Source organism: Haliaeetus albicilla, chromosome 2 (assembly GCF_947461875.1).
Source record: "Haliaeetus albicilla chromosome 2, bHalAlb1.1, whole genome shotgun sequence".
Lineage (NCBI taxonomy): Eukaryota > Metazoa > Chordata > Aves > Accipitriformes > Accipitridae > Haliaeetus > Haliaeetus albicilla.
Genome location: NC_091484.1, coordinates 36,494,039 through 36,511,892, shown reverse-complemented (window position 1 = coordinate 36,511,892; position 17,854 = coordinate 36,494,039).

The following is a 17,854-nucleotide window of genomic DNA, read 5'->3' as shown; positions in this document are numbered from 1 at the left end:
AATAATTCCAATGAGGAGTGTTGATGTTGATTAAGTCTGTGTAACACATCTCACATTCAAGAGTCAACAACATAGCTTATGAGTTACTGCTTTCTAAGTTTATCTGACTTGATGCTAAACCATGAAAAAAACTAAACAAATTATGAAATGGCAAATGTAATTTTTCATCCATTAATGCAACAATGTGAGGTGCCTCAAGGCAACTGAGACAGTTTCTGGTGGTCAAATATATGTTATTTGTAAGACACCCATCATAAACAACAGAATTAGTCATCACACCGTAAAAAATAGAGAAATACCTCTATGTCAGTGAAGACAAAACCTTTGTTAAATAACTACAGCTTCCACATGGCTGAGTCTGCCATTGATATAACTTCTGACTGGTACCGTATTACATGAGTAAACCCAGTAATTTCAGTGAAATTAGACAAGAGGTAAAGTCCTGCATAATGTAAGTACAAAGAAGATTCTAGTCTTCACTAAACTGGGAGGGCAGTACTCACCTCCCAGAATGGACAATTTGACTTTAAATATCTTCTAAGACAACAAAAGTGAAGTCTTGAATGTCTTTTTCTGCACACATAAATTGATAAAGATCTTTACATCTTTTTACCACAGGAAAAACACTGATTTAGAAGACAACACCTTGACAACAGAAGTTTTCTGCCTGGAAATTAAATGAAAGGTGCCACAGAAAAAAAAGTAGAGAAAATACGTCTTATAGAACTGGAAATTTATTCATAAATTTATCCCCACTTGACATAACAGTTTTGATATTTTTCAGTGAAATTTAGTAATGTCCATGATGTGAGAATAAGTATGGGAAAGAACTAAGCTGGAGATAACTCAGCACAGTCACTCTTCAGGAAACTATCTGGAGAAAACAGTAAAAATCCAATAAAACAAATGAAAAAAAAAAAAAGTGTCAACTCAATTCCAAAGCAAAATTCCTGAGAGTTTTTTTCACTTTACATTGTTCTAATTTCTTTCCTGCCTGCTCTTTTGCTTTATATTTTTCATGCATTTTTAAGCCACTGTAGCTGTACACTTAAAATTTTGTGTTTAACCTTTTAAATGCCCAGAGACATCTTTCCATCCAACAAAGGAACAGACCTATGGCTCATCTGGACCTATGACTGTACTTTATACATCACCACTGATTAGGAAGCATGGGGTCTATCAATCAAGGCATGTCCCTGGCAGCACTGGGTCATTGCATTCAAGGGGTTAACTGATGGCATTTAATATACTTATCTGGGGGTAAAGAGGTTCAAGACTGGAAAATACTTCCCCTCGTATTACCACTTGGTCAGTTAGCAACCTTTAGGCCAGAGCTATGTGTTCATACCCTCTTGTTATCCTGTCAGGACTCCTTACTCATTCACCAGTAACAGAGTCCTGTGACTAAACCTTTTTTTGGTCAGGGTAGCTTTCAGACCAGCTTCTGATTCCTCACAGAAACTCTCCTATAGGCAATAAAACAGCAGTTATATCACAACTGCTCAAATGGCAAATGTGAAGTGACTGCTCGAGTATAAGATGCTGCCTGAAAAAAAGGAGATGGGGGTAGCTCATTTGACAGAGCTGTTCACACTTTTTCTGCACAGCTGAGAGACATTAGCTTGATTTCCCAAGATTGGTGTGTTTTCCAGCACGGCGAGTTAGAAAACCCAGCAGCCTCAGAGATAAGCTGGGTCTGATCATACATGTTTCAAAGCTCAGGCACCGAAAGCCACTCCAAAAAAACCCTCACAGAAAGCTGAATATTTCTGCAAGGTCAATAGTTCAAATAAAGTAAACAGAAAAAGAAAAAAGGCTTCAGTGAACTGTCTCGAGACCATCTTTCCCACAATGGTACCCTATCTAGCTCAGAATTCCATACTTAGTTTTGGAGATACTTTGGCAAAATTCACTTCTTTGTCAAAAAAGAACAAATTATCTATGTTCACACAGGCTGGAGACGACTGGTAACAACTATCCAGTTCAGTGGATTTGGGAATTAAGGCAAAGCAGGACACAGTTGGTGATAAAGGAGGAAACACAAGGCCTTTTATTTTTAGTTTTGATTGATGTCTAAAGTTAAACACCTATATTTTACACTGAACTGCTCAGTCTGGCAGGCTCATAATCAACACTGCTGGTTACTCAGAAGCTTCCATTTACCTTGCCCACAGTAATCATTACTTCTAAAATATCAAATAATTTTTGGATGCCTAAATATGGATTGAGATTTTTATCTTGGGTAGTCATTTTTTTAACTTGCAGAAAAAATATATTTTACCAACCTCATTCTGTCACAGTCACTGACAATCAACATTCCCATAGAAAAAATGTAAAGCATTTTTATTTTTAGTAGTATTATAACTATTTTAAAATGTGTATTGTACTACAGTGCACTTATTCAGTGTTATATGGAGTTATGATAGCTCAACCTCTTTCAAGAAAAGTAGAAGCAGTAGGGGTTATTTTTCTAGAACAGATGGAAATATGTTGATTTTGACAGTTTGATTTTGGGATGTGAAAATTTGTGGGATGATTATTATTCAATATTCCTGGTAAATCTCCTCTTTTATCTCATGGTATATACCTGGTTTGTACTGAGGGTCAATGATTTATTTAGAGTTATTTTTTCAAGCTCCTATCTCTTTGAACTGAAGCTACTCATACAGTAGCAGTTCAATATGTAGTAAAGGTAATGTGACTGAAGTTGAAAAGGCTTTCCAGAAGTATTTTGAATTTTTCACCGCGTATCTGATTGTGGATGCTCACTTTTATTCTATGTAGGCAGGCAGTCCCCTGATCCAGTCTTTGTTATGATTTGCCACTGTCTGGATTTGGAGGTGAAGGGGTTGTGGGGTTTTTGTTGTTCTTTGCTTTAAAGACATCTTTACCACTGGCTGCTGTAGAAATATGGGTATGTCAGAGGCCTGAGGATATTTTGAAATGATCTGTGGGAGTCTAATTATATTTTATTTGTTTAAAATTCTGATTTATCAAGAGAATCTCATGAGTCATAACAGCACCTTCACCTTCCTTCTCAGATCAACTCTACGTATGGACTAGAAGGGTATTTTGAAATTCTCTGGATAAGGAAAGGCTCTGATGATTTTATATATATCATACTCTGAATTCAAAGTTATATGTTTCAGTGAGATTCCCATTTTTGCAAACATTTTTCTTATGAACAACAAAAAAAGATGTAACCCTTTAAACATATATCTATGATCCATTAAACTACATAACACCTGCAAGGAGATCTTTGTAGTCTTTAATTTAAATTCACATGGACTGTGTCTCAGCACAAGAATACTTATTATACACATCTCCACAGACTGATTGTACAAAAAGACCTGTAACTGAGAACAGAAAGCAGATTTCCAAACAGTTTCTAAATTTAAGTTAAACTTCTGGCCCCACTGAAATAAATGACAGTGGGACACAGATTTCTTCATTAGAGCTTCATTATTGTATGGATAAAAATAGAGAAACTATATAAATAAATATAGTATTTTTACCTACCCTAGGTAGCTTTGATATCAGTATATTTCAGTTACTGGAATTTTTTTTTTTTCCAGAATTAATATAAATCATAGCAACTTTATTGATTACAGGGGAGCTTGTAATCTCATTTACCTCAGAGTAGAAGAAGAATGGAGAAAGCAGAAATGAAAGAGATCAAAGCAGCAGTAGCTCCCACCTAAGCAGTACCTTTTAACTGCAGACACCCCTCTTCATCTCCATTCAGACTGCAGCTGAATGGAGCTGCTTCTAGTTTTATGTTGCTTTAACAATAGTACCATCTCATTTTCTAGTCTCAAAACTTTACAATAATATAAAGCTGTATTTGTTCTAAACTATTAGGCCTACTTCTCATTTTAGTTACAAGAACAAAACAGAATTATAAAAAAAAATAAATCAAGTTAATACAAGACAGAGGTAGACGACAGCCAAACAGATTTATGCATCAGCATGCTGAATAAAATTAAAGAGATTATGCAGGTATAATCTCCCTCTTTACTATAGAATAAAAGACAAAGCAACCACAGAGAAGTTTTTTCCTAACTCCTAAAGCTGTGGGTAGCAATGAAGGAAAAAAACAGACACCATATTTTTCAGAAAAGCATTTTCTCTTTTTTTCTGCTGAGATACACTTGATCCCAAATCCTCAGTATATTTGTACAATGATTCATTGCCTCCATCAAAATGCCAAGGTGGGTTCATTCTAATCCAGGATGTCTCACTGTTTAACTCACATTTGTTTCAATCTACATTAAACACAATCAATAGTAATTGATCCCTGATTATTTCAGTTTGGACTTTGAAAACCTGACACTTTAGGTCAATTAAAATATATTAGCCACTGTGTTCTACATTAGTTTACAAGCAAGACGTATTTTTGAGGCAGATTTACAACAGAAGTCCTCACCAACAAGTCCTCCAAACTTTTTCAGAAGAAAACAGAAGCTGATTAGAAGTAAAAATTGGATACCTTACTGGAATGTTCTAAAAAGCAGATATGCAAGGTGTGCAACAAAAACTTATAAAGAGTCAATATGACACCCATACTTTGATACATTTCAGGTGCTTGTTTAAAATCAGCATGTGTCATGGTGAGAAATTCTGTGGTGAATGTTGAGACAAAAATCAGAATAACAGCGGTGATCACAGCTGGAAGTAAGTTTGAAAAAGAAACAACAATGAAAAATCCACTCTCTAAATCGATACAACTGATAATGTAGACCTATACTTTTTTCGTATTGACTGGAAGCTTGGAGTATGCTGACCTAGGTCTGAACCCACTGCCATGCCATCTATATGTATCATGTGCTCTGAAAACTAATTGGTTGATGGACTTACGCATGGAGGCGTGAAAAACTGTGTAATGCTCAGTCACAGCAGGATAAGACCAGAAGAAGACATTAACAGGGACTGAAGAGGAAGATGACATGGTAACATGAGTGAAGTAATGCATGTCCTTGTAGACATAAAGGACTAGGAAGATTAAGTAAGCAAGAGCTGTTTTTCCCTTTTGACTGTCAAGAAACAATCCTCACAGATATTTTCCAGGCTTTTGTCAAAACCAGGCTCCATTTTTTTATTTATTACATGTAATAGAGAACACAGTAATAGACACAGAGGAATGCAGTATAAATGCCTAAAGCGTGGTCACTTTTTCCTTCCATATTTTATTCAAATTTCCTTTTTTTTATATTGGCTAAAGATGGAAGAGAGATTTTTGCTGTTCTTTTAAAGAACCAACAGCATGTTTTACCATGATTTTCAGTTTTAACATTAACAGCTTTACTAAATTCCATTTGCTGTCAGTTAATTTCAGCATGTGCCCAAATTCTCTCAAAAAATATCCTTTTGCTAAGATTTTACAGCTATTGCACAGTTTGTTTCTCTTACTACTACTTCCTCCATTACCACAGTTCCTCTCATTCAGCTTGGGCATTCAGTTAAGGATGAAGTGGAATACTTCTGTAGTTAAACCATTTTTTAGAGAAACTTTTAATAAACATTTCTATCATAAAGAAACCACTATCTGTACAACCAGATAATTCATAACTTGCATTCTACAATTGACAAGCTTGGTATGTAGTTTAGCAAGCTAACACTAACTTTTTGCATAGCAGTTCTTTGAACAATATCTTCAGTTGGCTAGGTGACTTCTCCACTCTGCTAAACCATGATCTGCACTCCAAAATTGCATCTGTCATGGGGTTGTTAGACTGCTATAGCAATAACATAAACTGTGCATGACATAACCAATGCAAAACACTGCAGTGTATCTTCTCAGCAGCTGTATACCAGGTGCATCATACCTATCCTCCACCCCTTGTTCTCATTTGCCGCTGAATATCAAAAGTTAGGGCATTCATTTGCTGACACAAAGAGTATCAATATGAAAGACGGCCTAATGCACACAGGTGAAGATGAGGATTGATGACAATTTTCTGCTGGGCTCAGTGGAGCTTTCAACAATCAGGATAATCTTGTCTGCACTGAAGATACAGATTTTAGAGGGCTTGTTCATTTCACCACTTCTTGAGGAACTACAGATCGTCACAAACCTCATGTCTGCCTATTCAAGTTAGAGTATATGCTTTTGAGCTTCCTACTACAACCTTTTCAAAATAAAGCCACTTTACTGAACACACTGCTGCCTCTCTGGAGTCCAAGAACAAACATGACAGACATTAGTCATCTGCACACTGCTTAACACACTGATGGAAGGCACATGGATACAATGGTAAAAACTATGAAGAGATCAGAATCCTCCACTACAGATATAATTGACATGAAGTGCATTAGCATTGTAGAATGTAAGAACAGAGAAACCTCTGTAAAAGTTATCTGACTGTAAAGTACTATCAGTCATTGAAATTAAAAGCACTCATAGTTCCCGTAAAGCATGTGGTCTCAATACTGAACCATTGTAAGTACCACAGTATTTCTATACTCCTTTTGCAAAACAAATGTGAAGTACTTTGGAAACTGTTAAAATAATTAAAATCTGCAGGAAACACTTTTTTTTTTTTTTTAATTTACATTTAAAAACAAATGAGAACTATGAGCTAGAAGATGCTAAAAATCTAAAAAATGAGTCAATAAGGATGACATTTATTAGTGTTTTCCTACAAATTTCAAAGCCTCCTGTAAGAATAGTGAATATGGAAGCTCTGGCAGTAACTAAAGATGGACAGCACAAACCACAGAACTCCAAACAGAGGCAGCAGTGAAAAGAAAACACTATAAGGCACACAGATGGACATCGATGTTCTAGCTGATAGCCACAGTTTGCACATATTGCAGGAACTGCTATTCCCACCTTAATTTTTTGCTTGCTAAGATAAAGGCTGTTTCTTTTTTTGATAAACTGGAATGTTAAGTCCATTGAGCATCATATGTACCTAACTGATTTAACCTTGAGATGGGCTGCAGGACTGCAAATCCTTAACAACAACACGTATCAGCACAGATGAGGAGGTTTACACAAGCTCAGGATGAATCATCTTGCACTGTGCAGCAGTGAGTGCTGGGACTTGGAGGAATTCCCATCCAAATTCCCCTACACTAAAGAAAACAATGGAGATCGTAGCAACATAAAAGAGGAGGGGAAACATTACATCCTTAAAATATCAGAGGTGCTAGAAGCAAATCTTCTTCAGATACTATTGGTGAAGTGGCTATTTTAATATTCACAAAGCTTACACTTCAGGAGGAGGGAGACAAGCAACCAAGTGGGTAGATTCAGAGGAATGTTAAAAGACATCCCACTGGTTCAACCATTTCCAGTTTGCAGAATGGTTTTTGTTTGTTTTGGGTTTTTTTTAACACCACAGCTCTGCTGGCAGCCATTTCAACAGCTTGTCTTAGGCTGTGAGAAAGACAGCTTCTCTTTCCATGGGATCAAAAGATATAAAAAGAACAACCAAACATACTGTAAAAATACAGCTAATACAGTATATAACAACCAACATACTGTAAACCACAGCATTATTAAATTAAAAGAATAACTGATCCCCAGAAAGTTTGGGATCCTTCCTTTCCCTATGTGAAGGAAGAAATGCCTCTTGAATTTTGTAGCTAAGTGCACTACTAGAGAAAGATATTCTTCCAAAGAAGGGGAAAAACAAATAAAATATTTACACACAGCATATAAATCCTCAATAAGCTTTTTCCCTATTTTGTTGAATGAGAAGGAGGTTGCTAAGCATTTTTTGTTTTTGAAATGCATTTCAGGAGTTCTATCATCATTTTTATTAGCTGCAGAATAGGTTAAGAGAAGATATTTTATTTATTGTTTCTTTGCAGTGATGCTGCAAGATGAGAATTCCATTTCTTTTCACCCAACTACTTCAGTGTTGTTATTTTTAAAGAAATGTGATACTGCTACCTAAAAGCAGTGTGCAGAACTTTAATTTCACTATATCAAACATAGGTTTTCAAACTAGCAAATACATCTAGGCTACCAATATCTACATAATTTGATATGCTGACACATTTTTATTTTCTGTCTCAGTAATGTCTCATTTCACTAACTCATGGCCATAGGCTACAAACAACTCTCACTCCCTGAAATGTCATACATAATTAATATGTGGTAAATTTTAAAAGACAAAGTTCTTCAGACCCATTGAACAGGACATTTCTTTCACTTTCTGTCCTACAGTATTGTGTAATGTTGATGCAAATCATTCTATTTTCAAAATAGCCATATTTGGATGGTCAGTGAAAATCTCCTGTGCTGATATTCCCAAACCTTTGGTTGTATAAATATAAGCATAAAAGTTCAGCTAAGTATGTTGGCCTTTATTTACCTGCTGATTCACTGACTGAAAGTGCAACTTACATAGCATATAAAGGTACATATACTTTTGGCCCTATAATGTTTGTAAACTCATGGACTAAACAATTAAAAAAAATTTAGCCTATACATTTTGTAAATATTTTTAGTATCTGTAGACAAATACAGCACTATATACTTGGAAGATACATTTTTATTATGTAGTACTATACCTAAGATCTATGCCTCCTGGAGTCTTCAAGCCAAATGCCATTCAGAAAACAGTTTCTGTTCCCCTTGTTTCTGTTTCACTTACTACAAATGCTGTGTAGCTATCCATATGATACCTTTGGTCCAACAGCATGTGTATGCAGATACAGTTTGTTTCCACAAATGATGTTTACTCACATAATTATTTGCAGATTTATCAGCACAGTCAGTTCAGAGAAGTAAAGCAGTCCTAGGTCTGAATACCTCATCACAGTCAACTTTTTTCAGAAGCAGAGACTCAACTGCAATGATGACTAAAACCTTGCAGTACCGGTGGAAGGAGAGCTGCACAGCCTTCCTCTTTATTTCGCTTTGCCACTCTCAGTTTTAGCTTTGTTCCTTCATTCTTGCTTTCCTATTTCTATTTTAGCCATCAATCTGAATGCAGGTGAAGCCATATTTATTGCAGTCCTTTAACATCAACTAAAATGTGAAACAGGTCTAAAAATTCTGCTTACATTAGATAAGGATGGTCATCAAACCTGCAGGTGTCTTACCAGATCAATGCTAATGATATTATATAGGCTATACAATTTCGACCATTTTAATAAGAAAAACTGGAATGAAGCAGACTCATCTCTGAATACAATTTTATAATTGTAACACACAATATACTCAGATTTTTTTTATGGCTGGACACAACGAATCTCTTTCCAGCATTGTAAATCTCTTGCACCACCAAGAAAAAGGTGGCTAGTAATCTCACATCTTTTTGGTGCATTTTATGGGCATGTCTATGTGCTCTTGGTTGCCAGGTTCAAGCTCCCAAAGCCAAATGGCTAAAGCCAATTGTGTCCATGTTGTCATCCCATATTCATTCACAACTGATGCCTGTTGCATTCAACTCACTTTAACAGGCTTTTTGGGCTCATCTGCTTTTGCACTCAGCAATGAGAGGCCTTTCCAGGATCAAACATGAGATGCTTCTTGTGCATTTCACACGTCTTATGATCTCCCAGCACACTCTATGAGAATCTCCCTGGCATGTCAGTTCTTGATTGGCTCAGTCAGGACTGAACTCCCTGCACAAGTGAACTGCATGACAGGGCTGATGAAGACTGGGATGTGAGTATGAGGCTTCAGTGTGATTTGGCTCCCCTGCCTCGAAGCCGACATCCCTGGAGTTACAGGACCCAGCATTTCTTTGCTCTTTAATCTTGCTAGGTCTAGGCACAGTCCTGGCAAAGAGGACATTCTACATTTGTCTAGATCTAGATATAGACTCCTGAGAATTCACAATAGCCCTCAGAAGGCCTATGACAGATTTACTGAACTGCCTCTTCAAGTTTTAAGTGAATCACAAACGTCTCAGCAACTATCACATATGGCCCGCATTTCCAGTTGAAGCTTTCTTGTCTGGGAGCCAGTTGTTTTGCACCAAAGACTGAATGTGAGCCAACAGTGGGTACTTACGGGATCTGGAATCAAATATGAGAGCTTGCAATCTAAGTTACGGTCAGAGCAGGAAGTGCAGTACTAAGCGTAGTCTAGTTCTTACTCTCAGAGAACTTCCGTTTATTTCTGTGACTTGGTTCCATTAACCAGGTTACAGCCAAGAATCAAATCAAGCTTCCAGCAAGGCCACTTTTGTCACTCATTCATTCAACGGTGTATCATCATTTTCCTTGCGAAGACATTCAAGAAATAGCTAGGCATCCTGGTTTAAACAACAGTTTCAGCATACATTTTAATGTAATACATGCTGCACATTTTCCACAATAAGAATCACCACTAAAAATGCATTATAATCCATGTAATTATTCTACAGACCACACATGAATTGTAAAAGCCAAAACACAGCCAGTGGCTAACTGGGGGAGAGAGACAAGAGGCAGAAGAAGCAATTTAAAGTAGCAACTAAAAGAGTTTTAATTTATTTTGTCTTTCATCAAACTTGTACTTAAGAAGACTATGTTCATTGAATTAACATGAATTCATAATATTAGATAATATTACACCTATCACATCCTGGCATTTACTTTCTTATATGAAGAGTTTTTGCAAATGACTGCCCTATTAAAATACTGTATCTTAATGCTTTATACTAATTCATAAATCATTTAACTGTCAATACTTTAAACATCCAATGACAATGTATCATTATGCTCAATGTTTTGAGTCTCAGTGTTTCACTGTTGATTATCTGTGTTACTTATTGAATGGAATAAGTCAAAGTGTTTCTTTTTCACATATTATTTTTGGGAGTGATATTCAGACTCTCAAACAGCATCATCAGTTAGATGCTTGAAGCCTCCTGACAGCCCAAGTCTGGCATGTATTCTTCTCCAGGAGAAGGTTATTAACAGAATTAACATAATAAGGTTTTGAAAACCACACTGTAAAAAACTTTTTTTTTTCCTAGGGTGAAACAGGAAATAATTGCACCATTCTACTAAAGTCTGATGAGTTTCCAGATGTGAACTATCTTGGGAAATTATTCATTTTCTGTGACCAATTTTTTCACTGCAGGAATGCATCTGACAAGTTCTACTATGTTTTTAGAAGTCCATTTCCAATTACAGAACCAATTACTTGGCATTTTAATTAAAAGAGAAGGCTGTTTTTCTGCTTTGAACTAGATAAACTTGCTCTGGTTTTGACATGGGTAAAGATGGTAATTTAGTCCAGCTTGAATGGTTAATAACATGAAAATTTTCCCCTCCCTTCCTATAATAAAATGTTTACTTTCTAATAATTTGTCTTCTGTCTGGATTGTCTAATAACAGAAGGCCACTTTGTGCCACATTATCAGTATATAGTTGGAAATTCCCTCTGTGGTAAGGAATATCCCCTGGTGGATGCTTTCATTAGAGGAAAGGTAAAGCCTAATGAAGCTGTTCTGGATGCTACATTACTTTGCACAAAATCATACCAACAGACCCTATAAAGAGCTATTTCAAGAGGCCAAAATAAGGCAGCATTATCAAGCTCACAAAGACTAAGAAGCAAAAGCCTATGAAATGTAATCCCATCTCCTCATACTTGCTCTTCTGTACAGAAAAACATAAATCATAACACAAAATGTCCTTTTTTTCCTTATTTGGGTGAAATTCCAAAGGAGCACATAGTGGAAACCCAATGGAGAAGTCCTTTCAAAAAAATATATGCACTGAGTTCTAATAATTTGAACCATGGATGACGCTGCTTTACTGAGGTAGGCAGGCAACTGAGGAGGGCTGCTGAGAGTACAGTCACTTAAGGTGTACATGGGAAGGGTTTTGCTGAGGTAAGTAGAGATGACTGTAGCTATGTTTGGCACTTTTAAGAAAGTAAATATGAAGAAGAAGCCCCACATTTCAAAATTAGAGATTAGTAATTAATTATGTGCAATTATTACTGCCAAAGTTTATATAAGACCTACACTGAAAGAAAACTACTATTGCTGTCACAATCCTTTGGTTTTGTTTATTTAGACAACCAAGTGATCATGGCTAGGGAAATAAGATTAAAAAAAAAATTAACAGCTTTTTTTTCCTTCTTAACTTACAGTTGAAGCCATCAGAAAGTAACATGGGTAGTTACCCATATAAATGGAATAGTTTTGAATATTAAGTAGGTAATACAATTCCAGTTGCTGCCTCTCCTTTAATGACAGCAGTCACCTAAGCAAAAATGCAATGTGTTTTTATTTATTTGTCATGTGCTGTTATCCTGATTTACACCAGGTACTAGTAATTTGTTCACATGAAGGAAGTGAATGAAACATGATATGACACAATACATATAAACATGTAAGACAACACGCACCACAGTGGAGAGATCACAATTATCAGCAGATGCAACTTCTGAAAAACCCCATTTAAAGTTGACTGAGAAATGCTGAGGTGATTGACTACATGTGTATTTCAGAATGTCCTCATTGCACAACTCATATCTCCATTTCCACACTTCAGAAAAGTCACATTACTAGCATATTAAAATAAATTCTTATTGAGGAAAACCAATATGCACTGGTAGAAAGATAGGAATAAAAAGAAATTTTATCCCGTTACCTTAGAAAGAAAGGGTCCAAAATAATAACTGATCTCAGTCTCGCCTTCTGTAATTCCTTTTGTCAAGAAATATAGGAACAAACATGGTATTTCAACCAAAGAGGAATTTAACACAATTTGCACAAAACCCCCCAATTTGGGCTCACACAAATTATAAAAGGAAATAGATGAGCTACTAAATTACTTAGTTTATTATCAACATGTCTTTTTGTCCCTTTCTTAATTCAATTACATTTAATAGAGGTACAATATTTAACAGTCTCCCCATTTAATTATTCCTCAATGATGTCAGTCAGCATCATCCACTCAATCCACATTTTTCCCTTTTGTCTCAACCAGCATTCACCTAGGGCTTCTACTATCTACAACACAACATGCATGTAGATCATTGAGGTGAAATTCAATCTCACTACATAACTTCTATAACATCTTGATAAAAAAAAGCCAGGAGAGGGTTCTCCCCCCCCCCCGGAAAACATAAATAATTCTTATATCTCAGTAGATCTATTGACTAGCTTTGGTCAAACTCATATAGGTTACAAGGAATAAGAGAAATAGCTCTGCATATGCAGCTTTCATATTTCAAAAGCATCTTATGTTTAAGACACTATTTGAGTCTATGAAGTTTGTGGTTTGTGGGAATTGTGGTTATTTAGCTAACTGAACTCAAAGATATGTGAGAAAAATGTGCAAAATATCAATAAGAGAGCATTTATACGTATTTCCTCTGCTACAGTCAGTAAATATTTTTCTTAAAATGTGATAAAGAAAATTCAAGTGTCCTCTGAAGAGTTACTGCCTTATTCAGAGACTGAACTCAATCTTTAATGTGTGAAACAGAAGGATTATAATTTTGCTTTAAAAGCAAGTATCAACAGAATTTAATTATGGAATTACTTCTGATGCTTCACTGATATTATGTGTGCCATATAAAGCAAAATAAAAGACTGCCTCAGAAGTGAAGAACATTATTAATCCTTCTAGAGCTTAAACCTAGCACAAAAATACTCTTACCATCTCTTCTGCAGTTGTTGCTGGTTTATTAATCTTTATGCAGAAGATACTATCTATCATAATATCTGTGCTATCAAAAACTCATAAAACATCGGTTTTATGAGTGATGGTTCAGGAAAAACCCTGATACAAGGAAAATCATTGATACAAAGAAAACAACCCAACATTCATGATAATTCAGCTTCACTATTCAGTAAATCAAACTGCAAACTATGATAAATAAACCTGAATTATTGCAGGAAATATATCAAACCATTTGGTATTACCCTGCTATATTTGTTCATCATTGATGCAGAATTTGGGAAATGCTGCAGCAAGTGACATAAAAGGGCCAATGGCTATCAGCCACACAGGTAGCCTGCTGTGAAAATTTAGTGCCAAAAGATTACTCTCCTGTGTGTAGGACACCTGTGGGTGAATCCTCTATCACACCAAAAGCTGCTAGCTGGCAATCAAGTTCAAACACCTGATCACTAGATACATGTGTATTTTGCTGGTCCATCTGCGGCACAGAACACGTGCCAGAAGTTTCACTAAAAGTGAGTAAGAAAGGAGCAGTGTAAAGTGTGTATCATATGTTTAGGAAACCCTTTGTTCATGAATCTGCACTAAGTATTTTATTACTTTTCTTATTCATAACCAAAATGCACCACAGGCAGTGAAAACATCAGATTTTCAGTTATGGCCTGAGGGATTTACAAGCTATTATTATCGTATTTTGGGGACTACTGTTGTACTGTCATCTTTTCTCAAAGCTCTTGAAATTTCATGTTAAGATAAACTTCTGAAAAACCAAAGTTAAAGTAAATAATTCCCTGACTGATTCATAAATCTGTCAGAACTAGTTAAAAAATCAGATCACTGGTACTAAATGCAAACTTCCTGGTACACATGGGTGAAAGGAGATCTAATGCATGATGGGATAAAGAACTGCCAGTCTTGTTAAAAACGGAGATTAATCTAAACCTCACTGAAGCTAATGGGACTTTCCATTAACTTCTACAGTCTTTGGATCAGGTCCTGTAGTTTATTTTTCTCTGTCCTTTTATCTTCTCTCCCTTTCAGATTTGTTTTTCTCCTTTATGTGTTACAAGAGCAGTACTGAGAGCTGAAATGGACAATGCTTAGCTGGCAGTCATTCTCTGGTAATTAGACTGAGTCTCAAACACCTGACCTGCACATCTATGGATATCAAGCACGTCTGAGTGCCCAATTACCCAGGAGTATTAAGAAATAGGTTTGGAGGATGGGCAAATGATTTGATTCTTAAACTCTTCTCTAGTTGACGCTGTATATGCTGCTTCTTTAGCACAGCCTAGAAGACCCAACGAGAGACTGGAGGTCAAATCCTGTCTGAACCATCATACACGGTGAACAATTTCTTCATACTGTTCAGGATCTTTGACCTTTAGAAAGTCTACAGCATTCGTAATTATATCTAAAGCAGCTTTGATGGTGTCTTCCTCTATAATGGATTCACAGACATGAATAATACTCCTTAATTTTCAAGTATTTCTTTTTCAAATTAATATTTCAAAGAAAAAAAACCCCTTATCTTGTTAAGAAGAAGAGTTTTTAGGGTTGTAGCTCTTGCATAGGATGATACAGTTTGGTGGCCTCTCTTGTTAAAAATGTTCTAGTACCCATCTAATGCCCACTTATTTATGGATTTTAGACTAAAAGCCCTTTTTTGCCAGTTTTCTTCACAAGCACTTATCTCAACATCCTCATTAGATGGTTTTTCTCTTTTCTTTTTTTCAAGGCCTATCCATGCCCTTGGTACTTTCTTTTGTTCCATTCTGCAAAAGGAATGGCTTTAAAGGATCTCTCTCCACCAGTTTCAACTTTTTTTCCTTTGTAATTAGCCTTATTTGAGGAGCAGAAAAGTAGAAGACCAGAGAGAAATAATAATAAAAAACCCTGGTGAACAAAGGAGATGATATTCTTTACTTCAATCATATGCTGTATAGCCTGAGTCAAAGAACTTGCACATCTTTCTTTCTTTTTTTTTTTTAAATCTGACTCATATAGTACATGTAAGCCAGCTGAGAGAAAATTTTGAAGCTAAAGAAGAAGAATCTTTTATTCAGATGGTTGTTGTTATTACCAGGAGCTTATTTAAAAGTTATAATTAAAGAAATCTTTTGCAGACAGTAATTCGGAAAGGAAAGATACATTTGCCATCATCTGCTGAGAAGGAATATATTGATAGTATTAATACACAAATGTATGAATAAGAAAGAATATATTTGATGTTAATGGGCAAGTGTATGAATATGTATATTTCAAAAATAAGCAGTGAAATAATCTGAACTATAATGGAACTTGAATATGAATTACTGTAGAATAAAGTCTAGAACTACTTGTATCATAACTAAATCTGGTGTCAATCTTTATTCAAAAAATAGGGGAGAAGAATTTCTTTGGTATTCTCTTTCAAACTGAAAGAAATACCCAATACATATTGGCAGTTCTGATAAATCTTAAAACTCTAGAAGGTATTTCAGCATACACACCACCTGTGGAAATACAGACACCTGAATTTGTAGTGGTTCTGAAACTCACTTGTGAATGGTTCAGAAGAGCTATGAAAAAGAAAAAAAAGAGGGTGCCTTTCTTATAAAGAAAGTGAATGGATTTGTATTCTAACTTTCTTCTTTAAAAACGAAAGAACATTTGTACCTTGAATATCAGGTCTTGACTTCCTAGGTTTTGTTTGCTCTTTTTGTCTTTTCCCTTTTTGGTAGACAGTTCTTACAAGACTAGATATCTAAATGAAGGAACATTTACCACCTGGAACAAAAGGATATTTGAAACTTCAAAAGATAGAACTCTTCTCCAAAAAAATTTCCAAGCATTTCAGTTAAGAATATGTATAGAACATCTTTTACTATTAGAAGTCTACAGCTGTGAAATTCTTACTCTTTTTTTTAAATATTTGTGAATTATGTATTTTTATTATTAATATCACTCTGAATACATACATGAAATTTATTTTGCCACCAAAAAGTAGATTAGCTAACTTTTATATACTTGAAGATCACTAAATTTGTGTCTTGTGTTGACTGTCCTGATTTTATGTTCAGTCTAAAATATGTTCAGCTAAAGCTAGTAGTAATTTCCACAGACGTTATAAGATTATCTAATATTTACTATAAAAGAAGCAACATACATGTAAAGCTTTGATTATTTAATTTTTGTTTATATGTCTAACTTTTAATAATTTTAGAGTTATCCAACTCAAACTAATTTTGATGGGTACACAGGTCAGTTAAATATTTACACAATTGGGATACTTCTGTGAATTTTACTCACACGACAAGATCTTTTTTAATCTGCCAAACTGAACAGAAAGAGACATTCCAGCAAGATGATAGGCCATTTGTTCTGCTGCTTACATGAGAACAACCACCTTTTTTTGCCACTGATTTTTTTTTTTAGTTCTAGTTGAAATTCTAGTGAAAACAAAACAGTATGGATCATTTGAGAATGATCGCTATATGCTTTTGAATCTTAAAAAATTTATTTAAATTTAGTTTGCATTTTGGGCAAAGAGTTCAGGTATTTGTTATCTAAATAGGATCACTATTCCTCATTTTGCATATCATGAACCCAGTCAATCTACTGACATTCTATGTATCAAGATGTGTAGGTTCATACTTGCAAAACAGGTGACAATTCATTGGTTTGCATACTGCTACAAACTCCAAGTCCGAAGTGGTTAAATCTCTCATTTTGTCTCCGTACCTCGTCAGAGTTCTGTGGTCTCTGCTCATTTACAAAATTGTCTCAGCTAATGCAAATGCATTATGTAATCCATGCTCATGATGGACTATCAGATTTAGAGTTTGTGGCATGCATTGTTTAAAGAATTACATATGTTTCTGTTATAATTTACTATACTGCATGCTTAAGACATCTAGATGCGCTATATTTTATCAAGTAAAGCACTTTCTTTTTTGTAAAGGGAAGTGTACTTGTTTTTATTTTTATTTCATGTTTTTTTATTTCATATTTCCTTTTATATTTCCAGTTACAAGTTGACATTTTCAATCGATCTCTAGCCGAACCCAGCTATAGCCTAGGTATGTGCAGGAAAGGCAGACAAGGATCACAGACTTTCCAAAATCTGTAAATGTGCAAATACCTGTGGTGCTTCACCTGCATGAAGTTTGGCACAGAAAACATCTGTGGGAAAATTAGAAACTGGTTCTTGCTCAGGCTAAGGGCAAGTGAAGAGATTTATGGAAGGGATTTATATCTCCTTCTTTCCTTAATAATCTCAACC